The sequence below is a fragment of the Cyprinus carpio genome, chromosome B8, assembly GCF_018340385.1.
Source record: "Cyprinus carpio isolate SPL01 chromosome B8, ASM1834038v1, whole genome shotgun sequence".
NCBI classification, from domain to species: domain Eukaryota; kingdom Metazoa; phylum Chordata; class Actinopteri; order Cypriniformes; family Cyprinidae; genus Cyprinus; species Cyprinus carpio.
In genome coordinates this window covers 1899058-1926481 of record NC_056604.1, presented here as the reverse complement: position 1 = coordinate 1926481, position 27424 = coordinate 1899058, and the positions used below count along the sequence as shown (strand labels likewise).

The 27424-nt window shown below is 33.2% G+C and overlaps 1 pseudogene; it reads right to left on the bottom strand.

The window, feature by feature from the left end:
* Window positions 1-695: 695 nt before the first annotated feature.
* LOC109081499 lies at window positions 696-18851 on the bottom strand (annotated as a pseudogene).
* Between the last annotated feature and the right edge of the window lie 8573 nt (window positions 18852-27424).

Sequence of the window (27424 nt, the reverse complement as noted above, 5' to 3'; positions counted from 1 at the left end):
ACAATCTTTGTGTAACATAAAATGTCTTACTGGACTTTTGGTCCAATTTAATGGCATTCCTACTGACATAAGGTGTTCATTTATTTATTTATTATTTTTTATTTATTTTTTTTAAAAATATTTTTAAGTTATACGGACCCCAAATTTAGCATGATAGTGTATTCACAAAAAATATGAACTATTTTCAACATAGATAATGATCAGAATTGTTTCTTGAGCAAAATTAATCTTTGCATAACATAAATAAATTACATTTTCAATATACATCACATAGATAAAGCAGTTATTTTAAATTGTAAAAATATTTCACAATAATTTTTATAGTATTTTGTAAAACTAAAAAAAAAAAAAAAAAAACAAAAATTTGTAAACACCACAATAAAATCTATGGGGGGCCAAATTACTCAAAATTAATCATTAAATAAATGTTGAAATAAATAAATTATTAAAAACGTAAGTAAATGCATAAATAGAATAAATATGTATTAATCTATTTATCTATCTATCTATCTATACACACACACACATGTGTATATATATATATATATATATATATATATATATGAATGAAGAATAAATGAATAAATGAATACATATTTATTTATGTATTTTAATTATTTAATTATGTATTTAACGATTTATTTATATATTTCAACATTTATTTTAATATTTAATAATTAGTAATTCTTCCCTCCATAAAAACCGCCCAGAGCATCAAGATAATAAAAACACTTCAAAGTACAAATACGTAAAAATGTTTCCACGGACATCCATCAATAACTGGAGTCTGATTGGAAAACATTGCATAATCTGATTTACAGTCAGTCTGAGTGAGTTGTTGTTCCTGAAGTGGTCGTCTCTATGAGCGCAGGCTCTCGTCTGGATCTCGGCTCTGGAAGGACGAATGCGCTCGCTCTAAATCCAGCACAACGTCCAGCAGACGAGCGACGAGGGCTCGAGCACGGTCAGATCGTCCCTGTGCAGACACTTCACACACACACACACACACACACAGAGAGAGAGGAGATGCTTTAACACGTGCTCAGTGCTGGCTCTCACGTCTGATCTACAGATGAACACAAGGTGTTTCTGACCTGATGACGGCTGACTGGCCTTCAGCGGCACTTCCTGTTCCACTGCATCCACTTCCTGTGTATCCAGGTACTGCTTCCTGTGTCCCAAACATCCGCAGAGTCAGAAATGAAGCACAGTGAGGATTTCTTCCCTATAGACATTTACCATGGTAACTATGGAGTTACTGCAGTTATTGTTCATAATGTAAAATCTTAATTAATATGGGATTGTTTGATTATGGTGGTGGTTCATTCATATTAATAACTGTAGCAACATGGTGAATGTCATGAGGATTGTCCAAAATATGGGTGATAGATAGATAGATAAATAAATAAATAAATAAATAAATATTTTGCACATAGAAAATGATACCTAATTTGAGGTTTTTATCATTAACTAAAACTAAAAACATGAAAAATAAGATGGATGATGATAAAAAGTGTTAACTGAAATAGAATAACATTTTTAACGTTTAATAGAAAAAATAGTTGCCAATGCAAAAATTCTCATTTTCATTTAATTTAGTACTAAAATACCGATAATGGAAATGAAAATGAATAAAAACTATACAGACATCTTTAAAAAATAAATAAAAAATAAAATAAATAAAAAAAATTAAAAAGCAGCAAAATTACTAAAACTTTAACTAAAAATACAATTAAAATATAAAAATGCAAAACTAATTTAAAATATATATATTTTTAAATACTACAACATACTATTAATAATATTAAAATAACACTGATTTTAAAACAATGAAGTTTGCATTGCATTTTCTTTGTAACAAATAATGATACTATTAATTAATATTAATTAACAAAAATATTTAATCCACAAATTCTCATTACTTTAATGTGAAATAAATATGAAACAAACAGTACAATGATATATAAATGCATAATATAATACATTTACATATATGCATTTGGGAGATGTTTTTATCCAAAGTCACTTAGACTGCATTGAATGTATAATAATAATAATAATAGTGTTTTAATAATGACAGTACTCCTTGATTTCTGTCATAGAGCAGCGACACCTGCTGGACGTTTACAGTATTTCAGCGTCACAGGAGTCGCAGCGAACAGGTAAAGATGCTCACACACCTGAGTTTGTCTCGGCCCTGCAGCAGCTCTTTATAAATGATCTGTGTTTCAGCATCAGGATCTAACGGATCGCTCCAGTCGCCCAGAGTCACGGCCGAATGAGTCCGACTGCAGCCTGACGCTGAAACACACACACACACACACACACACACACACACACACACACACACACACACAGGCGACTGTGAGTAACACATCCTCCACTCTCTCTCCCCATCACATCTCGTATTATTGATCTTGACTGTGCAATGACAAAATACATGCAGCATTATTTTAATGTGTTTCATGAGAAATAATAAAGCACAGTAACTGAAAACAGTCCACTGTGATCTAATCAGGTCACTGTTACCCACTGTATCACACACACACACACACACACACACACACACACACACACACCGGTGCGGTCAGGCTGAAGGCAGCAGGTCCATTTGTTTCCTCGATGAGCTCCGGGGTGAAACGATGGCAGCATGTGTTCATTATAAATACTGACCTTCCTGATGGCCGACAGCCACTGATTGAGCTCATTTACATTCTGAAACACACACACACACACACACACACACACACACACACACACACACACACACACACACACACACACAAACATTATTATGTCAGGGAAATTCAATGGAATCTATATATAAACTTTCTATTAACTCTTTACAGAATGCGAGCAGAGGTAAGATGTAAATGGCTGAACATGATGAGACAGTTAAGCAATATTTATCAACTGTTTACAAAAATTATTAAACGACAGACATTCATGTTCAGTGATGCAAACTATTACTGGCCTTTTCGAATTTCTCAGATTTTAATGCCATTTAGATTATTTGCCACAGTTTACACAGAAACATTAACGTTAACGATGCTGATTTGCTGCTTAAATTTTTTTTTGATAATAATGGTTCTCATTATTATCAATACTTAAAACTGTTTTTGTTTCTTTATATATTTTTTAATATTTTGTGGAAACTGTGACTCTTGAACTTTTTCAGTATTATTTGTTGAATACAAAGTTAAAGAACAGCATTTTTATATATAAAAATAACAATTTGTAATAAGTATAGCCTATCTTTACTGTCACGTAAAACAATTTAATGCAACCTTGTTGAATAAAAGTATTATTATTTTAAATCTTACTACAGACTGAATCGTGATGTATCACATTTTCCACAAAAATGATGAAGCAGCACAACTGTTTTCAACATTGATTATAATCAGAAATGTTTCTCGAGCATCTAATCATCGTATTAGAATGATTTCTGAAGATCATGTGACACTGAAGACTGGAGTAATGATGCTGAAAATACAGCTGCACATCACAGAAATAAATTACAGTTTAACAGACATTCACATAGAAAACAGCTATTTTAATTTCTAATAATATTTCACATTTTTACTGTATTTTTGATCAAATAAATGCAGCCTCGGTGAGCAGAAGAGATATATAAAGTCTCCACCATTACTAAATCTCAACACATATTTTACTGATGTAAAATCATTTTACGTTTAATATTATATTCCAGTTATTACTACAAAATGCATACAATTAACAGAATATTTCATGCAATAGCAGGTAAATTACTCAGTGCACTGGATTGGATGATGCATTATCACTGTGTAAACGCTGAACTCAGTAGAGCAGTAAATGTTGACTGTTCGTAAGGAGGATCTTCCTCGAGTCAGTATAGTTGTTAGTGGTTACTGTGATGCTTGGAGCGTTCTGTCTGAGATTATCAGGCGATGTGATACTGTATGTGTGTGTGATCGGATACTGTATACTGTGTGTGTGTTTCGTGTCACCTTGCACTGCAGGTATGTGGTGTGTAGTTCTCCATCTGTGTCCTGTGTAATGACCTGCATGACGTTCTGGAGCTGAAAGGCATGTTCATCCACACGCTCCACCGCACACACACTCGCTATGGAAATATAGGAGCGTACCTACACCACACACACACACACACCACACACACACATAGTAGTCCACACACACACACACACACACACACACACACACACATACACGCTAAAGTCTGAATGTGTCTGTGAACTCCACACACACACACACTTGCATCTCACTTCAGCATTTTCCCAACATCAAAAGCTAAGAGATGAACCTACAGCTCATGACACTCCATTCATAAAAGACACCCACACACACACACAAAACACACACACACACACACACACACACAGAGGGAAGGAAAGTGTGGTTGGACGCTGCAAGGCTGGGGCTCTTGGCATACGACAGCGACTCTGAACTCAGCCAGAAATATAGTTTCTTAAAAGCAAAGCGTGTGAGCAGTGAGGTCCTTTAGCTTTGTATTTCTGCAGAAAACCCTTCCTTCACGATGACTGACGGGCAAAAACACGGCACGCTGGGGAGCTTCACACACTGCAGAGAGACCAAACCAGAGACCAGATGATTACTGTAATCATTAAAACCTTAAATACATGTGCTTTAGTTTTGAATTAATGATTATTTTCCCTAAGTGAATGAATGCATAAAATATTGAAAAAAATTTTAAAAACTAAATACTGCATATAATATAGAATATAACAAAAATGTATAATTTTCCAAAACAATTTTTGATAATTGAAATGAAAAATTATATACAGATAAAGATAAAAATAAATAAAAAACATATAGGCAAGCATGAATGTTTTAAATTAAAAATATATATAAAAAAAACATAAAAAGAAATATAATTGAAAGAACCGGAGAAACAAAAATGGCAAAACTAGATTACAGAAATCATTTATATATAAAAATCCATGTGGTTTAGGTTTTAATTATGATTTTTTTTTCAACATAAATGCATGCATAAAGTAAAATAAACAATATAGAATATAATAAAAAATATAACTTTTACAACATGCAAGCATGCATAAATGCATAGATAATTGGTATAAAATAAACAATTAAAGAATATTTAAAAAAATATATATGATTTTTTCCAATGTGAATTCATGCATGCATAAAATGGTTGAAATGAAAAAATTATATAAAATAAATATTAAAATAAACAAGATTTTTTTCTAACACGAATGCATGCATAAATGATTGAAATGAAAATATTATAAAAAATAAATATAACAATATAGAATGTAAAGTAATTATGATTTTTCCAAGGGTTGTGAATGCATGCATAACATATTTAAATGAAAACAATAAAATAAGTTAAACAATATAGTATATAATAAAAATGGACATTTTTCCAAAAATGATATGCATGCAAAAATGATGATTTTGAAATGGCAAAATTAAAATAATAATAAAAAATAAACAACACAATATAGAATATAATAAAAAAAATAAAAAAATTTCAAAATGAATGCATGCAAAAAATGATTGAAATGAAAATTACATAATAAAAAAAAAAACAAACAACTATAGAATATAAAACTAGATTATTACAGTAATCATTTCTATCTCAAATCCATCCATGTCAGTCTACTACTTGTTAATCTCAGATAGAGTGCGTTGAGTGCAGCGCTGCAGGAGGAGAGGACAGCAGGTTGGCGCTCTGGACTACAGTCAGTCAGGCAACACAGCGGATTACAGTCAAAACAGACTTCTGTAAAGCTTCAGAGTCTGGACGCTCTTGTGCAGATGTTTAACAGATCAAACACAGATGTCGTGGAGTTGTGAGAGCTGCAGGCGTGACTGATATCAGACTCTGTGTGTAATGTATTCACACATGCCATTAAATATTAAAGCAGTGTTCGACAGAACGTTGTTGAGCGTGGTGTCACAGTAGATATGACTATGTGATCTCTCAGTCAAACCTTTCACACACACACCTGCTCTTAATTATTCACCTTTTGCATTATTTTTGTGGATCAACTTGTAAAAATGTACACAGTTTTGTTATATGCACCATAAACAGACCCGCATATTCAATACGCACATTCATGCTCATAATTCTTATTTACCCGCTGTATATGATTTATTGTATTTCGTGTTATGAAAAATGCTTTTATGGTTTTTTAGTTCATGATGAAAACAACCCTATACTTTATTGTCCTCTCTCGATCTGTCGTTCATGGTAATAAGTTGCGTGATATTTGTGGCCAGTCGTCATGGCGACTCACCGTTGTCGTGATCGATGTCTATGAGTTTGTCCAGGAAATCTTTGACGGACACCACGCTGCAAAGGATGCTGGGATGCAGAGGGGTCATCCACTGCTCCTTCCCATGACCCAGCTGAAGGCCCAGATTCCAACACTCTGCAGAGCCTGCAGAGGAACATCCTGGCGCTTCATATTTGATCGTGGTGCAGATAGTAACCCGACATTCTGTGAAGCTATGACGGCTAGTGCAGTGACAGTATACGGGTCAGTTCCTCTTGTGTTGTTAAAGTGCATTTGAAGTTTCGTCAGGTTTCCGCATTTCAAATTTACAACAACCATCCTTTATTTAAATGCAAACTATGACAATATCGATTCCTAAACTAATCCCTTGAACATTCTACAAAATGCACTGATAAATGCATTAATTTTTTATAAGTAAAAAATTTGATAAAAAATTATGATTGCATGAATGAATGCCTAAGAGATAATGACTGAATATAAAAATTGTAAATAAAATAGTAATCAAAAGATAAATAAACAATATGATTTTTTTTCAACAAAAATGTGTGTATAGATGATTGAAATGATAATAATATAAATGTTAAATGAGGAATAAAAGAATATAATAATACGCTAAGATTTTCCAACATAAGAATAAATGCATAAAATGAAATTATATAAAATAAATTGCTGAAATGAAAATTATATAAAATGAATAGAAAAAATAAACAATATAAAACCTATAATAAATTATGATTTTCCCAAATAACATGCATGCATAAATAAGTGACAGAAAATGAATAATATATATATATATATATATATATAGTAATATATATATATAGATATAATACAATTAAAATCATATTTTTTCCAACATGAATGCATGCATAAAATAATTTAAATGAAATGATATAAAATAATATGTTACTGAATTATATAAAATTAATAGAAAAAATAAACAATATAGAAACATAATAAAAAATAAAGATTTTTCCAAAATAAATGGCAAGCATAAATAAGTCACGGAAATGAAAAATTATTAAAAAAATAAATAAATAATAAAACTACAGATATAATACTAAACATGATTTTTTTTTTTACAGTATTGCATGCATAATTGACCGAAATTAAAATTCTAATAAAAATAATGAAAATAAACAATTAAGAATATTATAATAAATATTTTTTTTCTGACATGAATGCATGCATAATTGACCGAAATGAAAATTCCATTAAAAAAAAATGAAAATAAATTTGCCATATAGATAGTCATTATAATAAAGATTGTTTTATGCCCGTGCTGCAAATAAAATGACCCTAAACAGTAAAAATTGTATAAACAAGATAACAACACTACAAATCAAAGAATAAATAATAGCCGATAGGATTTATGATTTTTCCAAAATGGGGCAATGCATGACATATCTATACACGACATAAAGCCCACTTAACCCTATAGAGGGCCTTTCAAGTTGTAATGTGCATTGCAATGGGAGGGTATTGTCTGTCTTGGGATATTGCACATCTTTAATTAACGATCTGTGAATGGTGCAATCGTGTACTTAGATGAGCAGCACAGCGTTCTGCTGTTCCTGGTGTTGCGTGCACTTTCTCCTCAGATGGAAGAGTCCCCCGTTGGGCTGTTCAGAACACCGCAGGAGACAAAAACAGATCGATCGTCAGGAAGAAGAGAGCCGCTGATGGCCAAATACTTCAATCCTACGAGACAAACACCATGAGTAAAAACCACCACCCCCTCATCATCATCATCATCATCACAGGTCCTCACCGCTTTCTCAGGTTCTGGAAACTGTTCTCCACGCGTTTACGGAAGCTGTTTGAAGACGAATCTCATCAAAGGAGGGACCCAGGGAGACAGAGCTGACGATGGTCTCCTGATGCTGCTCAGATACGTATGCAGGAGGCCCCGCTGCTCTCGACCTCAGCTCGACGCCATAGCCCTTTAAACGAGATACGCCGCCGATGAGAGCGCCAGTCATATCACTTCATGTGACGTCACAGTCGTTTCAAAAGGCCCCCCGGTCCTACTATACTGCCAATATGCCTGAACCCAGAGTTTATAGAAAAAGGAAAGAGGATCAATCATTTTTTCATGTTTTATATTTGATGCAAACATAATTATTTTGTTAGATACATTGCATAAAAAAGTGATTCAAATGTCAAATTATACACTATGTATGTATATAAAAAACTTAATTATTTTTTTTTAATTATTTATTTTTCTAACATGAGTGCATACCGAAATGATTGAAATGAAAATTTATATAAAATAAATGTAAAATAAACAATATAGAATATAATAATAAAAAAAAAAGATTTTTCCAACATGAATGCATGCATAATGAAAATAACCAATGTAAATAATATGGAATGTTATAAGAATTAGGATTTTTCCAAATAAATGCATGCATAAATGACTGAAATTAAAACTATATAAAAATAAAAAAAATTACATTGTAATAAAAATATGATTTTTACATGCATAAATAATGCATAAAATAGAAATTATTTAAAAAAAAAATAAATAAAAAAAAAAAGAATATAATAAATAGAAGTTTACATGCTACAATAAATTTTCAGGCTGTACATGGGTCTAAAAGCCCAAGTTTGGGGAGTTCACTGCTGTTGCCTGGCAGCACAGTTATTTTTCCCCATCATGGCTGTTTCAACTAATAAACTGCATGAATGAACTACTGTTTTGTTTCTACACACCTGGAGCAGCTGAGGTCTATCTTGCATGGATCCAACTCGACGTATTTCCTTTCCTCAAAGATGCGGGTTTATTTATGGGCTTCAGAACCTCGTGGGAGATACAGCATCCCGACGGCCTGAGAAACACCAGAGCTTCTGACTACAGTCACCACCGGAAACACAAACTCATGTCTCAGACAAGATCTGCACACACCTTCATGAACTGCTCCATAGCTTTGGAGGCCAGCGAGTTGGACCGGAAGAGTGTGTTTGATCCCGCTGTTGGGGAAAACAGAACACAAAAAAAAAAAAAACAAACCCGGAATCTGCCTTCGTCTGTCATCCGTGCATATATTTCACATCAAATAAACGTTTGATGGTTTAACATGTAAAAACTGTAGAAATTAGGACTGCTATAAAAAACTGTACGTAAATTTACAGCTATAATTAAAAAATTGTATGATTGTATAACATTATATGAAATTATGACACTTTTTTCTCCTAAATGTTTTTTTTATAAAAATGCATTTTTTTAAAATTAACTTTTTTTATTTATTTTTATTTAGAAATTTTTGTTTTTTATTAATAAAATAAAAAAAAAATTTTTATTATTTTTTTTGCAGACCTAGTCGTAGTTCTTATTTTCTTTTTATATTTTATTTTTGAAATGTTTTTTTTTAAATAATAAATATTACTATTTTTTAAATTTAATATAATTAAAATAAATTATGTTTTTTTAAATTAGTAGTATTATTATTATTTTTTAAATATTTAAGTAGTATATTCTCTCTTTCTTATTTTTTTTTAATTTTTTTATTTCTATAATTTATAATTTGGAGTTGAAATTTATTTTTTTTTCTCAGAAAACTTGTTTTTTGTTTTTTCCCCCTAAACATGCGTTTATGTTAACCCCCCCCCCAAAAAAAATCCCTTAAATCTGAAAAAAAAAATTTCACAAAAAAACATACATAGTAAAAAAAAATGTAAGTTTAATTTTTTTTTGTCTTTTTTGCCCGTATATTTCAGTTTTAAAGGGAGGGGATAAGGGAAATGAAAGGGAATTGGTGCAAAAATTAAAACCCAACCCAAATTTTAATTTTAAATTTCAAAAACCCTTGGGTAATCCAAAACAACTGTCTTGATATACTGTTTTAAAAATAAACTGGAAATATTGTGATTCTCTATTAGAAAAATTTTAACTTATTGACCGCAGTGGTGTTTTGGGTTTTTAAAAAAAACTACTACTAAAAATTGTAATTAAATTTAATATTTTCGGGTTTTGTTGCAATCCTGATCCCTATGGTTGATCGGGACAGATACGACGTTTAAAAAACTTTTTTCTGTTTTGGGCCCGGCCCTTTAAATCTTCCCGCCCTGATAAACATTCCCCTTATATTGTTTTTTTTCCCTTTTAAAAGGGCTGCTTCCTGTGGATTGCTAGGGAAACCACACTGTTTTGCCCGGGGCGCAAAAAAACCCCCCGGTGTAAAAAACCAAACCCCACAAACACCTTAAGGAAGGAAAGTTCAGACCCATTTCCCGCGGGGGGGACGGGTTGGGAAAATTTAAAATGGACTGAACTCCCTCATTACACACAGAAGATGCCTGATCACCACACACACACACAAAACCACACACACACCACAAACACACACCCACACACACACACACCGTACGGGGTGCGGGGGACCTTTTTGGTGTTGAGGTAGCCCAAAGGAATGGAAACACCAGACCTGCCCCAAGATAATCTTGACCACCATGGCCACCCTTCCCCTGCCCCCCGCCAAAAAAACCACCTCCTCCAGCAGGGGCACCCGCGGGCTGGGCCCACCTGACACACGGGAACAATTCACAAGAAAACCCAAACGGGATTGGGGGACAAGAACAAAATTCACCCCCACCGTTCAACTCCCAAAAAACCCCTTTTTTTAACCCGGGCCAAAATACCTTTCAAAATGAAAAAAATAAAAAGGCTTAAAAACGCCTTTAAAAAAGTTTGGGTCAGGGGAAAACTTGAAAATTTTTTTTAAGTCATTTTTAAAAAATGTGAGTGCCCAGTTAAGGGGTTAAAAAAGTCCCCTTCTGCTCATAAAAGGCTGCATTTATTTGATCAAAAAAAGAAAAAACAATAATTTTGAAAAATGTTTTTACAATATAAAATAATGGTTTCTTTTTTTAATATCCTTTAAAATAAAATTTATTTCTGTGTGCAAAGCTGAATTTCCATCATCATTACCCCGGTATAAAGTGTCAGGGGATCCTAAAAAGAAAGCGGTTATTCAAAATATAAATCTTTTTCTATCACCTTATAAATTTTAAAAAACCTTACAAAAAAAAGTTTAAATTTTCTTTAAAAAAAAGAAAGAATAAAAATTAATGATCCCAAATTTTTGAAGGGCGTGTATATTGTTAAAAAAAATTTCTTTTTTTAAAAAAAATGCTCTTCTTTTTAAATTTTATTCATAAAAAAATCCTGAAAAAGTACACGGGTTTCCCAAAAAAAAAATTGAGCGGCAGCCCTTTTGAACACTGAAATAAATCAGCATTTTGAATATTTCTGAAGATCATGTGAAAACTGAAGACTGGAGAAATGATCAAAAAATACAGCTAGCTACATGAGAACTTTTTTAAACAAATGTATTATTAAACTCCACTAAAGCGCTATGCCCAAATTTAAAATTTCCCAAATTAAGATTCTGCTTTTTGTTTGCCGCAAAATTGGAATTCTGTTAAATTTTCAGGAACGAACGGACTTTTCCAATTGGAATTTAAATGTAGCAAAAACCTTTCTGACAGATGAAAAGGGGAAAACCAGGGTTTGGACAAAATTTTGAAAACGGAATCACTTTTGGTTTTCATCCAGGGGTTTTCAGGGCCAGTTTTTTTGGGGGTTGGGGGTTGTCATCTGTTAAGGGACAATACTGAACCCCCAGAAGCAGAACTGAACGTGAGTTTAAGGGTTGCATGACGGGAAATGGGCCCCTGTTTTGTGTGTTTGCCCCCCTTTGAGGCGGATAAAGGGCCCCTTACCCCAGCTTGATCAGAGGCGGGAAGGGCCCCACAGACGGAAAAACCCCTTTTCCCCGGCCAAACGCCCCTTTTCCAGAGAGAGCACCCAGCTCAAGCGAGAAAAAATAAAGGGGCCACCCCGCCTGTGTGCTTCAAAATAGCGCCACTCTTTGGTTTAAATTCTTCCCCCCCAATTTAAAACGACTTTTTGGGTTTGCATAATTACAAATCCCTTCAGACAAACCAGAGACAAACCAGGTTTTAAACACAAAAACAAAAATTTTTCTTGAGAAATTTGCTTACATGCTGCAAAAACATCCATTTTCTAATAAAAATTTTCAAAACCTTTTTCCCTTTTATCAAAATACATTTTTAAGAGATAAAAAATTAAGGGCCCGGGTTTTCTGGGCACTGAAAAAAAAAAAAAAAAAAAAAGCTACTGGGGGCGAAAAAATACAAATAATTCAAGGGAAAATAAGATTTATTTTTCTTACCCCATGCACTTTTTTTTTTTTTTTTTTTGGGATTAAACTCACTCAATTTTTTAAATTTCAGTAAAATTTTTAGTGCTTTACATCCGGGGAAAATTTTTCTTTATTTTTAAAATTTTAGGGTAAATTTTTACTGGAAAACAAGACAAAAAATACCCGAGGAAGTTTAAAATTTTTTTTTAAAAAGATATATATTCTTTTTTTTTTTCAGTGTAATTTTATTAAATTAAAACATTTAAAAATTTTAAATAAAATTTTAAAAAAAAAATAAAACCTTTATTAAAAATTTAAAAAAATTTTTATTTAAAATAAATATATATATATATATATATTTTATATATTAAAATGAAAGAAAAGTAACAATTTGGGCCCCCAACCTTCAGATCACCAGTTGGGCCCCGATTTGCATTTTTTCACATTGTGTAAAATTATTAAATTTTAAAATTATTATTAAACCTTTTTTTATATAAAAATATTAAAAAAGATTGCTGTTTTATAAAAGTTTAAGCTGATTGATTGAAGTAAACAAATGTTGCCCTTTAGGGAAAATTAATTTCTGACTCCCCCAACCCCTTTACTAATGTGATGTGAAAGCAGCTTGTCATTAAAAAAAATTACCATCCAACACCCAGCGTACAATGGGGTGACTTTAATAACACACACACACACAACACACCACACACACACAACACACACCACACACCTTTCGTCCTCCCCTTGTGTTTCCCCCGCGGCAGCAAACAAACCAGCCCCCGCACCCAGGAATCTGTGCAGACATGACAGAGGGATTCCACCCGGCCCAAACCCCCAAAAACACACAATCCAAAACAGTTCTGCCCCCCCACCATCATCCTGTCCTCATGTAGACGCTGCTTTGTTTTCCACAGAAAAACAACCACATACTGGGTTCAAGCAACAGGGGTTTAAAAATTTTTTTTTAAGGAAAAAATGTTTTTAAAAAGTTCGTTACAAAAAAACAATTATCAAAGTGTTTTTAGAAAAAATGTGTTTTTCATTTTTGTTTATACCCATTTTTTAATTCATCTTAAGATCGGGTGTGCATCTTTGGGGTTTTTTTTAATGCCATTTTCCCCAAATTTTGCATATGTAAAAAGATGCATGGATGGAAACATAGATTTCTTCCATAAGGGTTTTGTTTGGGTTTTTTATGCACAAAAAAAGATCTGGCCCCCAGTCGGAATTTAAATTTTTTTTTTTTGCAAAATATATTTTATTCACATCCACCCAGTGTTTTTTTTTTTTTGCATGAATATCCTAATTTTTTAAGTAGGTTTCCAAAAATGCATGGATGGAGACAATTTGGGTTTCCCTCATATTTTGTTTGATGTTTAGCACAAAAACCTTTAAAATTTTTTGCACATCTTAAGCCTTTTTTTTTTAAAGCAATACCCAAAAATTTTACTAAAAAAACATGCTGGAAACATAGTGACAATTCATTACTGGAGGCAAAGAGCTATTTTTTTAAAATGATACTTATTTAAAATGATTTAAAAAAGTTAAACAATCACCTTTCCCAAAGGAAATCGTTTTTGCCCACCATGTCCCTTCCCCCGACCTCCACCGCCCCCTTTTCCCCCCCCCTCCATCATCATCATCATCACCCTTTATCCCAAAATCAAATCCAGCGCCCCGCCCCCAATTTGGGGGGAAACGCCTTTTCTTTTGTCGTTTAAACAGCCGGTATTATCACACTTACAGCAGAAAAACCCCATGAGGGAAATTTATTTTAAAAGCATATGATCTGAGGGAAGAACTTTTTTTTTAACTCTTTTTTTGCTTAAATACTCAAGTGTTTTCATTTTAAAAAGGGAATTTTTTATATTATTTCATATTTATTTAGCAATACTAACCCAAAAAAGAAGAAAGAGTAGAAAATAATTAATCAGAATATTAATATTGTAATTTTGTTGTACTATAAAATAAAATTATTAAAAAATTTTTATTATTTTTATTTATCACAAAAAATTTTGGGCCAAATTGTGAGCCATACAAAAAAGCCCCAAGAAAAAATAATAAATCCCTGGAATCCTACAGTTTACCTAAAAAAAATTATTTTATTATTATTTCTTCATTTTTTTTTTCAAAACCTTTTTTACAGTGAAATATTCAATTGGAAAAAGGTTTTTTTTATTTTGGGTTTTAAAATTTTTATTTCCCATGTAGTAGTAGGAGTAGTAAAAAAATAATAATATTATTTTTAATCTTTTTTTAATACTTGATAAAAAATTAATCACCAAAATTTTGGGGCCAAAATTTTGCACCCTCAAACAAGGGCCCCGCATTTAAGTAAAAAATATTATATTGTAATTTTAAAACTGTAAAAATACGATTATTTTATATTTTTCTTAAATGCAATTTTTTTAAAAAATTTTTTAGTTAAAATTTCAATATTTCTTTTATATAATAAAAATAATAAAATTATTTTTATTATTGTTTTATAAATTTTTAATTTAAAATTTTAATCACCCAAATTTTTGCACCCTAAAAAAGCCCAGAAAAAAAGGGAATGGGATTTTTTTCAGAAAAAACACAAAATTTGGGTTTTGGGTTCCCCCAATTAAAAAGAAGGAGGGAAGTGAAAACCCCCCAAAGGCTGGTTCTGGCGGTACTGTGAATTTTTGAAAATGCAAAAGCCTGCTTTAAAAGATGTGTTTTGTCTTTTTTGTAGCCTGGAGTCCCCCTGGGTAACAGTATGGATGGAGACGGGTGAGGATTCACCTGTCTCCCCGCTTTATTTTTTTTAGTGATTCTGGTGAAAGGATCAGAGGGGCCCGGGAAAAATCACGGGAGCCCAAAACACTGTAACCACAACACTTCACGATTTTGACAGACTGACAAAAAAGCTGAAAACATAACATTTACTTTTTTCATTTAGCAGACACTTTTATCCAAAACCACTTACAGTGCATTCAGGCTATATTTTTTTCCCCATGTGTTTTCCCCGGGAATCAAAACCCCCAACCTTTTCGCTGCTAAGCAATGTTTTTACCCCTGAGCCACAGGGGGAAAAAATATAACTTTTTACGCCCCTTTTTTATCCAAAGCCTTTTTCAAAAAGGGAAAAAAAGCAGCCTGTTACAGAACAAATAATATTTTTACTACGTCATTTTTTGGGGAAAAGGTTTGGGTCAGGTCCTCACCGGCCTCGATGACGGACAGTGAGGGGGCTTCTCTGAGCCTCTGTGCACCCCGAGCCAAACGAAACTCAAACCCCGAACCTCTTTGGGTCCGGGTCCACTCCAAGGCCCGATTTTAACCATTTTTCAAAACCTGCAAAAACACACACACATAACACATTAAAAGAAGACTCACTGGGTGTTTCATGATCCTTCAAAATCGTTCAATAGCTGATTTATTTTAAATTATTAATGTTTTTTGGAAAATATGTTTAAGTTCTTTGAAATAAAAAGAAAAGAAACTTTATTCAAAATATAAAATTTTCTCCACCTTATCAATTTAACATCCTGCTGAATAAAACTTTTAATTTCTTTAAAAAAAAAAAGAAAGAAAAAAAATTGTACTGATCCCATACTTTTGAGCGGCAGTGTATATTGTTAGAAAAAAATTCTTTTTAAATAAATGCTCTTTTTTTTAAATTTTATTCATCAAAGAATCCTGAAAAAAGTATCCAGGTTCCAAAAATATTGAGCGGCAAGAACAGTTTGAACACTGATAATAAATCAGCATATTAGAATGATTTCTGAAGATCATGTGACTCTGAAGACTGGGTAATGATGCTGAATCGCTAGTCTACAGGGGAACATTTATCGAAATGTATTATTAAACTCCACTAAAAGCTATTTCAAATTAAATTCAAATTAAGATTCTGCATTTTGTTTGCCGCCTTGAATTCTGTTCAAGTTCGGGAACGTAACTGACATTCTTAATTAAACTGAATGCAGCAAAACCTTGTCTGACAGATAGAAGAAGAGGAACCATTTGGGTTTTTGGAGCTAAATTTGAAAAACGTGAATCACTGTGGTTCATCGTCAGTGGTTCAGGGCCAGTATTTTTGGTTTGGGTGTCATCTGTTAATGGAATAGCTGAAGCACCAGAAGCAGAACTGAACGTAGAGTTAATGTCATGCACTGACAGAAATAGTCTGTGTGTGTGATGCACCTTTGACCGAGAGGGCGGCCTCCACGAAGCTTGATCGAGGCTGATGCACACAACGGGAAGAACCCTGTCCTCGGTAACGCACCCTTCAGGCCCCAGAGCACCCAGCTCACGCTGAAAACATGAGAGGCGGTCCAGGGGTCTGTGTGCTTCATAATAGCGCTTTCACTCTTTGGGGTTTTATTCTTCCAGCCCAATTTAGAACTGACATTTTTGGGTTTGCATAATTAAAAATCCCTTCAGACAAACCAGGAGACAAACCAGGGGGTTTAAACACAAACACAAACTTGTCTTGAGAAATTGCTTACATGCTGCAAAACATGCCATTTTTTAATAAAATATCAAACCTCTCTTATCAAGATACATTTACATGAGATAAGAAATTAAGCCTTGTTTACTGACACTGAAAAAAAAAAAATCTGCTACTAGGGTCAGAAAAATACAAATAATTCAAAGGGAAAATAAGATTTTTTTCTTACCCATGCACTTTTTTTTTCTTGTTTTTGGGATTAAACTCACTTAATTTTTTGATAAATGTTTCCAGTAAAGTTTTTTAGCGCTTTGCATCTCAAATAAATGTATCTTGATTTAAGAATATTTAAATATTTAAACTGGAAAACAAGACAAAATACCAGGAAGTAAAATTATTTTTTAAAAGATATATATATATATATATATTTTATTTATTTTTTGCAGTGTAATTCATTAAGAAATTAAAACATTTAAAATTATAAATAAATTTTAAAATAAAATAAAACACTTCTATTAAAGATTTAAAGATTATTATTAACATTATATATATATATATATATATATATATATATATATATATATATATATATATATATATATATATTAAAATGAATGAAAGAGTATCAATTTGCCAAATTACATTCAGATCAGCGCAAGTTGCCTCAGATTTGCATTTTACACATTATTATCATTATATATTATACATTATATATTAAACATATTATTTATATACAAATTTTTAAAAACAGATTTAATTTTACTGCTTGAATGTACTGGTTTAAGCTAGTTAGTTGAAGTAATACAAATGTTGCCCTTTAATGCCAAGTTAATTTCTGATACTCGTCAATTCCGCCCGTAGCCTAATGTGATGTAAGCAGCTTGTCATTAAATTAAATTATACATCACACACACAAGCGTGACTAATGGATGTGTGATTATAACACACACACACACACACACACACACACACACACACACACACACACACACACGCACCTGGCATCCGTCCTCCGTGTTTCCCAGCGGCAGCAAACAGAAACCAGCCCTGCAGCGGAGGAGATCTGTACCGAACATGACAGAGGATCTCCACCTGTACAACCCACAAACACACAATCAATACAGTGCTGCCATCATCATCCTGTCCCTCGTGCTAGGCGGCTGCTTTGTTTTTCCACAGAAGAAACAACCATGCTGGATTCAAAGCAGCATGAGGGGTGAGTTAAAAATATATTTTTTAAGGAAATAATGTCTTAAGCGTTAAGTTACAAACACAATGATCAAAGTGTTTCAGAAAAGTGTGTTTTGCATTTATGGTTATACCCATTTTATCATCTCTTAAAGATCTGATGTGCATCTTGGTGTTTTTTTAATGTACAATATCCCAAATTCGCCGTATGTATTCAAAGATGCATGGATGGAAACATAGTTAACTATAATGTTGTGTTTGATGTTTTATGCACAAAAAATGATCTGCCTCAGTCGTGCACTAATTTTTTTAATGCAAATGTATATTTATGCACATCCACCCAGTGTTTTTTTTTTTTGCATGCAATATGCCTAATTTCGCATATGTCAAAGATGCATGGATGAAACAATTGGTTCCATCATATTTTTTGTTGATGTTTATACTGCAAAAAACCTTAAGATTTTATGCACATCTTAGCATTTTTTTTAAATGCAATATCCCAAATTTCACATAAAAATGCATGCATGGAAACATGACAATTCATTACTGGAGTGCATGAGCTAGTTAAAATTATATTTAAGATGATTTAAGGAATAGTTAAACAATCACCTTTCCCAGAATTAGGTTCTTTGCCCACCATGTCCCAGTCCCAGGCTTTACTCCACCGTCAGCTTCCACCTTCATCATCATCATCATCACCTTCATCAAACTCAACTCCAAGCGTCGTCCCAATGCGGGAAATGGCGTCTTCTTATATGATCTGATGGAAACGGCGGGTATTATCACGCAGCAGAACAAGCTCATGGGAATTCATTTTAATACCTCCTTACTGATCATGATGCAGACCTTTGTTTAACTCTATTTTGCTTAAATACTCAAGTGTTTTCATTTTTAATAGTGATATTTCTTATATTATTTCATATTTATTTAGCAATACTAACAAGAAGAAGAAAAGAGTAGAAAATATATTAAGTCAAGTAGTAATATTGTAATTTTACAGTTGTACTATAAAATAAAATTATTAAAATTATTATTATTGCTATTATATCATTTTTTTAAAATGCCAATAGTAGTATTTTATAGCGTTTGTAGTAATAATATTTTTAGTAGTAGTAATATTAATAATAATAATACATTCTATAATAATTATTATTACTTCATTTTCTTCAATACTCTTTTTTTACAGTGAAATATTGCAATTGCAATAGTTCTTATTTTGTTTAAGATTTTATTTACTATGTAGTAGTAGTAGTAATAACAATAATAACTATTATTATTAATCTTTTTTATAGCCATACTGATATATAATCTACAAAATCTAGGGCCAGTGTGTGCAGCCCTACAAACAAGCGCACAGCATATTAAGTCATAAATAATATTAGTATTGTAATTTTACTTTTTGTAATACAGTTATTATATATTTTACTTAAATGCATTTTTTTTATTTTTTTCGAGGAAATATTACAATGGCTACTTATATATAATAATAATAATACATTTTATATTTATTTATTTGTTTATAGTTATATTAATATATAATCACAAATTTTGCAGCCCTACAAACAAGCACAGAAAACAAGGAGAATGGGACTCATTTTTTATCAGAAAAATCACAAGATTTGGATTTTGCTCCAATCTAAGAAGAAGGAGGGAGGTAGAAAACTGCACCCAGCTGGTTCTGAAGGTGTACTGTGAATGTTTTGAACGGCCTAAAAAGCCTGCTTTAATGGTGTGTTTTTTTTTTTGTCTGTTTTGTAGCCTGAGAGTCTCTGATAACGAGTATGGATGGAGACTGATGAGGGATCTCACCGATGTCTCAGCTGAGGTTGTTGTAGATGATTCTGGTGAGCGGATCAGAGTGCGAATCGCAGCGGGCAAATCACTGTAACACACAACACTTCACGATTCAGACAGACTGACAAACAGCTGAAGCATAACATTTACATTTATGCATTTATGAACCACTTTTATCCAGCGACTTACAGTGCATTCAGGCTATATTTTTACCTAACATGTGTTCCCTGGGAGATCAAACCCACAACCTTTTTAAGCTGCTAACGCCAATGCTCACCACCACTGAGCCACAGGGCATAAATATAACTTTTCACGTCACTTTCATCCAAAGCGTGACTTACAATGAGAGGAAGAAAAGCAGTCTGTTAGAACAAATAATATTTGTACTAATGTCAGTTTATGAAGGCTGGATCAGGTCCTCCGGGCCTCGATAGTGACAGTGCAGGCGCAGCTACTCTGAGCGTCTGTGCAGCTCAGAGCCAAACGAATCTCACCCTGAACCTCTTGATCCGGATCCACTGCGCGCGCGTCAGATTCAGCCAGTTATCAAAACCTGAGATCATAATTACTTTTAAATGTTGTATTTTTAGGCATTGATTTTGGTATGTACAACTCAAACAATCACTTTTGTGATATTCAGAGATCATAATTACTTGACTATTTCTTTTTTTTTATATATATTTATACTGTAAACCATACACAATTTTAAAGTTGCATTTGCCAAAGTGGCAGTATACAACCAAATGCACTGCAGTACTTCCCCCAAGCAAAACAAAGCAAACCTTTCATTTAGGTGGCCAAAAATAAGTAAAATCAGCTTTGACTCATTTACATACTACTATTATTATTATTAAGAGTTTTTTTGCAGCTTTAACAATTTTTATATTTGTATATTATTAGCTTTTTTTTGTCATGTTTATATAGTTTTTGATATTTTTATTAATGTTTTGTATTGCAGCTTTATTTATTTTAGTACATCAAGTTCATGTTGCTTTGACAATTTACCTTTTTTATATATATATTTTATTTCATTTCAGTTAACATTTATTTTATTTCAAGTAAAGATTTGTTTTTAATGGTTTTTGTTTCCCTTTTTTTTAACTTTAATAAAACCCGATGTCAATCTTTAAAATCATCTTGACTCATTATTTTTTATTGAAATATTTCTGAGTGATAACTGGAAAACCCCCACGAACCCGCCGAAAAGTAGGTTTAATACAGCATAATACTGTTTAAACGTTTATCATGCATACGTTTTACATACAGATTATACTAAACCATTTTGAGAATTTAGTGCATGCTTATGCAATGGCTCTAAAACTGTTTGGGCATTCTAAATCTTGTTTTTGTCACATTTCACAGATTTTGACAGCATCCAAAAAAAAAAAAGGTTGTGTCAGTGTTGACTGGGTAAAGGTAAGAATAGTGGCTATGAATTTGCGTTTCCACTTGCGGACTGGAAATGCAAGATCCAAGTCGTGTGTAGTGCATTGTGGGATACAGTATCTCATGCATAGAGTTTGTTTTATGCTCGGCTGTGTAGTGTTGCATACCAATGATGTGTATTCAGTGTTTGTAAGAAATGTGCATGCATAGAATTCACGCCAAATCCTGCAGAATAATCTGAATGAGGCCATGCAGCATGATTTTAAAACAGAGCATTTTTGCATATATACATAAATATATGTATAGACATAATTAATAAATAAGTGTCATTAATACAGATATAAAAGTGGCTGTTATAGTAAAATAAATAGTAAAAAATTAAATAAAATATAAATTAAAATTAAAAGTGGCTTTATAGTAACATAAAAGAGATTACTAATAAACAGAATTTATAAATAAAAAAAAAAGAAGTAACAATGGAGCTTCTGTCACTAAAACCAAATTCCCTCGTATGTGTAAAAACATACTGCGACAGTAAAGCTCATTTTCTGAGTTATATCTTCTGATAATTTGCTGGCCTCAAAAGTGAAGCTATATTGAATGTTATTTTTACATCTTTTGTGTGTGTAATGTGTTTGGGTTTTCCATTAATCCTGTGCCTATTTTTAATTTACATTGCTAAATGGGTCTGTTTCACCTGCACATCTGTTATTCTTTGTAGAAAAAGTTATTACCTTTGTGTTGGCCTGCGATCACGTCTTTACTCAGGAGATTTACCAAAAATCACATCATCATGACTGCGGCCAGGGGAAGCAATTAACAGTGTTACTATTCAGAAGATCTCCACATTAAACCCCCCAGCATGATTATCTTCTGCTCTACAGTTGCAGACAGAGAGCAGAGAGCACAGGTGAACAGACAGAGCTACAGTCCAAACGGAGGGAAGAAAGCAAAGAGCAGACATCTATGTGTATGTGATGCGCAAATGCTCGCAATGAATGTGTTCATTTACAAACCCTGCGTGAGTTCATCACATGGTTCCAGCCTTAGAAGACCGGAAGCTTGATGCTAATGGTGTGAGCGCTAAACAGTCTTATCTTATAACCTCATTGCAATTTGTTTGACATACCTTCTCACAGCATTCTCAAATAAATGTCCTTATGATGATGTTGTGTACTTGATGAACATTCTAAGTGACAATATGCTAATAGCTTGCTAATCATGCTAGGAAACATGTTAACAACAAGCTACAGTAACATACTACCTTCTATGCATACTAGAATCATGCACTATTAACTTGTTAATAATGCTAATATCATTACTGAAAGTAGCGTGTTAGTATGTTTAGAAAATATGCTTGTAACTTGTTAATCATACTAGAAACATGATAGCAGCATGCTATTAATTTGGTAATCATGTTAACAGCATGGTAGTATGTATGTTAATCATGCTGGAAACATTCTAAGTGACATATTATCAACATGCTAATGACATGCTAATCATAACAACAGCATGCTATTATGCTATCATGCTAGAATCATCTTTAGTAACTTCTTAATCGTGCTAGTAACTTGCTTTTAAAATGCCCATAACATGCTTGTAACGTACTAGTTATGTTAGAAAACATGCTAGCAGAAAACTAGCTAATCATCATTGAAAACATGATAGCAACATGCTAGTAATTGAGGCTAATGTCGTGTTAACAACATGGTAGTGCTATGGTAATCATGCTGGAAACATGCTTGCGACATGTTATCAACATCTTCTTGAATCATGCTACAACTTACCAGCGACAAGTTATCCAACATCTTAATCATGCTAACAACTTTCTTCTCATCATGGCTATGCTAATGTGACATGCTAATAATGATAACAACATGCTAGTGACATGCTAATCATGCTAAACAACATGTTATCAGCACACTAATCATGCTAACAGCATGCATGCTAGCAACATGCTAATCATGGTGGAAACATGTTAACAACATCTTAATCATCTTTAAATTATCTAAATTTTCAAACTTCGTGCTTTTACAGTTGCTTTAAACTTTTAAGCTAGGGTTTCTCAAGCCAACCTAAAGTTTGTCTTAACAAACTTTTTTGTCTAGTTTCTAGTAACTATCGCATAAACCTAGAGTTCTATTCAGCGTTATAAATTCTGTGATCAATTCAAGTGAGAGAGTTCATGAGTCTTTGACTTGTGAAGATTTAAATTTTTTTTTTTTTTTTCTTTTGTAAACAAGATTTTGACAATTAGATCTGAGACTGTTAATTGTAATTTGGATCCTTCTGTTTCCTACTTTGTGCTCTGCTACATTTTACAATTATTTTTTTGCCGGTATCTTTGGTGACACTCACTGAGATTTTAAGTCGGATGAAACCCACCAACTGTCCTCTGGTTAGTATTCCATCATGGCTGTTTAAAAGGTCTCTTTTGATATTATTGGCGCAAGCATTCTGTCTATTATTAATGATAGGTTTGATGCTGTCGTCACTGAAAACATGCTGGCTGATTGCAACCAACTTCTTAAAAAAGACAAATTTGGATTGTTTTTGTTTCTGTCCAATTTTTGACTGATTTCAAAACTTCCGTTTTTTTATCTAAGGCAGTGGTTCCCAACCTTTTTTCCTTCCTCGCCCCACACAACCAAACACATATGTTTGTGCGGCCCTCGCAAAAAAAAATTAACTGACCCCGCTATTGTTGGGTTAAAAACTTAGTACTCAGAAGCTAGATTGTTAATTGTATTTATTGAATGAACTAGGGCTGTGTGCAATATGGACAAAAAAAAAAAAAAAACTATCTGCCAGCGTTTCTTTGAACAATTTTGCGATTTAGATTTTAATCACAATTTTTGATACACACAGATATGCTTTATACAGTCAATGAATGCATTATGGGATGAATTTGAAACCATATTTCCAAGAAAACCAATTAGAGCTTTATCAAAAGTTGTAATGCGTCTCTAGAACAGACATAAGTCAAAATAATCACTATAGTAAAGGTGTAACTAAATTTCTAGACTTCTGGCAAAAAAATAAATATAAATAAATAAATCTTGTGTCCAGGGACTTTTTCTTTTGCCATACATTGTTCATAGAGCTCATTAATTGTAGCGGTGTCTCAGGTGTTGAGAAATAGATTTGTTATACATTATACAGGTTCACACGTTACTCCGTCTGCAGTGCGTTATACAGTATGTGTATGCGATTGCAGAAGCTTTGTAGCAGGCGCGCATTAATGTAGCAATTACGCATTAAGTATTAATAATCTTGCGGAAATAATCTGTCCGCTATCACGCGACGCAGATTTCCTCTTTGCTCTGTCACAAAACCAGGCAGCTTACTCAGATACTATCGCTGCTCTGCGCCTCGGAGAGTGTGTGCGCCACTTAAAACCGTGTCTTCTCGGGCTCAAACTGCGTCCTGTGCACTCACAACTCTCTCTATGCTCATGTGCTAGATATTCATTCTCTTTTAAAAGCGTTTTTATTTCTGGCCTTACTACGGCTCAAATCATTGATTTTATGACAATTTCTATCGCACAGCCCTAGAATGAGCGGGCAATTTTAAACTAGACATTTTTACATATTAACAATATTATTATTTTATTTTAATAGTAATTACGGCCCACCTGCAATACCATCATGACCACTAGAAAAAACACTGATCTTAGGTTTAGAGAAAATTGTTTTTAGTCAACTACAGAGTTTATTGATTTAAAATGCTGTGTTAGAGACTTTTCAGTCAGCTTTAAAAAGCTTACCACAGTACTGAGTCTGCAAGCACTTAATGATATTTTTATTATTAAGTGATTCTGTGGTTCTTTGCTCTTAGATCTAACTGCAGCTTTCGATACGATTGATCATGGGATCCTTGTTTCAGGCCTTGAGGAAGGTGACGGCAGTATTCAGGGTACCTCTCTCTTAAGTGGTTTAGATCATTCCTATGGAATAGATTTAGATTAGATAGTTTCTCTGTCAATTCAGGTCTGGCATTTTCATCTTCTGCCCCGTTGATGTGTGGTGTCCCTGAGGATCCATTCTTGCCCCTATTTTATTTTCTTTATACATTTTACCTTTAGGGACAATTTTTTTCGAAGTATGGGATTTCCTATCATTTTTATGCAGATGATACTTAAAATTTGTAAATGCTCTGGACTCCCCTTGTGAATTCTTTGGAAGGAGGTTAAAGCCTGGATGTCAGCAAATTTCTTAAATTTTAATGAGAGTAAGACAGAACTTTGGTTTAGTTTGGTTTGGAGGTCCTAATGCGCCTGAACTGTCAAATTTAGGTGAGAGCTGACTCCTTTCTGTAAACCATAATGGTCAAAAAATCTAGTGGTATTATTTGATAATACCCTCAAAGCCCGTTAAATCATTTTTTTTTCTGTTTCTGATTAGTAGCGAGAGAGTTAAATCCATTCTTTCTTGTAAAGATTGTGAGAAGGTGATGCAATGCATTTGTGTTTGTGAGGCTTGATTATAGCAGATTCTTTTATGTGGGTGTTTGTCAAGCGACTCTAAACCGGTTGCAATTACTACAGAATGCTGCTGCTAGGCTTTTGACCGGACTTGCAAGTGGGATCATAGTTCTCCTATTCTGTCCTCTCTGGGCTGGTTGCAAGTCCAGTATAGGATTGACTTAATGCTCCTAGTTTTTGTATATAAGTCTTTGAATGGGTTAGCTCCCTCTTACTTGTCTGCCTCCCCACACTACACAAACCTGCTACAGTAGGTCTTTAAGATCCAATCTATTTTAATTGTTCAGAGGACAAGGTACAAGCAAAGGGGTTCTCTGGCCTTTGTGGTATGAATTATTCCCTTCCACTTTGCTCCTACTCAAGAAGTATTTTTAAAAAGTCATCCTGAAGGCTCATATTTGATGATTAGCTTTTGAGACTGCAGTGGACAGGCATTGGTTGGTTTCCACTTGTATTGTGTTTTGATGTTTTGTGGTGGTGTTTTGATCCATGCTGTTTTTCTTTTTTATTGGAATCATTTTTTATTGTACAGCACTTTGCCCAACACTCTGTTCTTTTAATAGTGCTTTATAGCACTCGTGGGCTGTGAAGCTGGGGCTGAAACTGAACTGATATTTTAATGTTCTTCTGTCATTAATAAATAAGCTTTTAAAATAGCTTTAATATATTTTTAGGTAAAAAATAAATTTAGCAGAGCATTGCAAAGAAATTATGTGTAACCTTTAAATAATGTTATAATTGCATTTGGAAACAACATTTTAAATTTTAGAATAAATAGTAAGATAAATGTTCAAATAATGTTATATTTTGTTTTAAAAAAATTAGTTGAACATTTAAAAAGTAACTTTAATAGCAGCTATAATCACAACAAAAAACCTAGAGAATGTTATTAGCGCTATTAGAATGATAAAAATAATATATTTTGAGGTGACAATAAGTTTAGTAGAGAGCATTGGCAAAGAAACACTTTTTTTGCAACGTTTAAATAGCATTCAGCAAGAAACCTAGACATTTTAATGTTCTTAAAAATGGATTAGCACGTTTGTTACCCGATGTTGTCAACATCCATGGCGTAAAAGCGATGGCGTATGGAAGCCACTCCCGGCAGGTGAAAGTGTATTCCTGCGCCCAGAAGCAGGTTTAAGTTCATTTAGGCGTTTTCATGATTCTGGACCCGGGACACTGGAAGTACATGATTTAACACGGACCCAATTTGCATACATTTAATACATCGATGTGAGCCTGAATCAGAATCTGCCTGGATACAGAGAACAATTTAAGCGACCTTAAGTGATGAGGAAGAGAGCAATCAATCAGTTCACCCCAATTTCTCAAAGGAAGGCCTGATCATTTGCCATTTCCAAAAAGACACAATGTTTTTTTAAATATGCACCGTAACAACTGTTCATCAAACTATTACAATACAACATCAGCTCATAGCAGACTCATACACACACAAAATCATTTCTCGCGAGGGGGCTTGAGATTAGTTGGTTGTTCTCCGTGGTAACCAGCTGATGTTGTAAAAGTGCAGTGATGCATCCCATCATCACAGCATCATTGACATAAACATCAGTTCAATCAATAACCAGTACAACACCATTAATCGTCATACCATGCAATCAATAAATCAGAGACTATTATGATGATTACCCAGCTTTCAAAACATAAACAAATGCAACAAATGACCCTCTTGTTTTAGAACCTTAAGCTT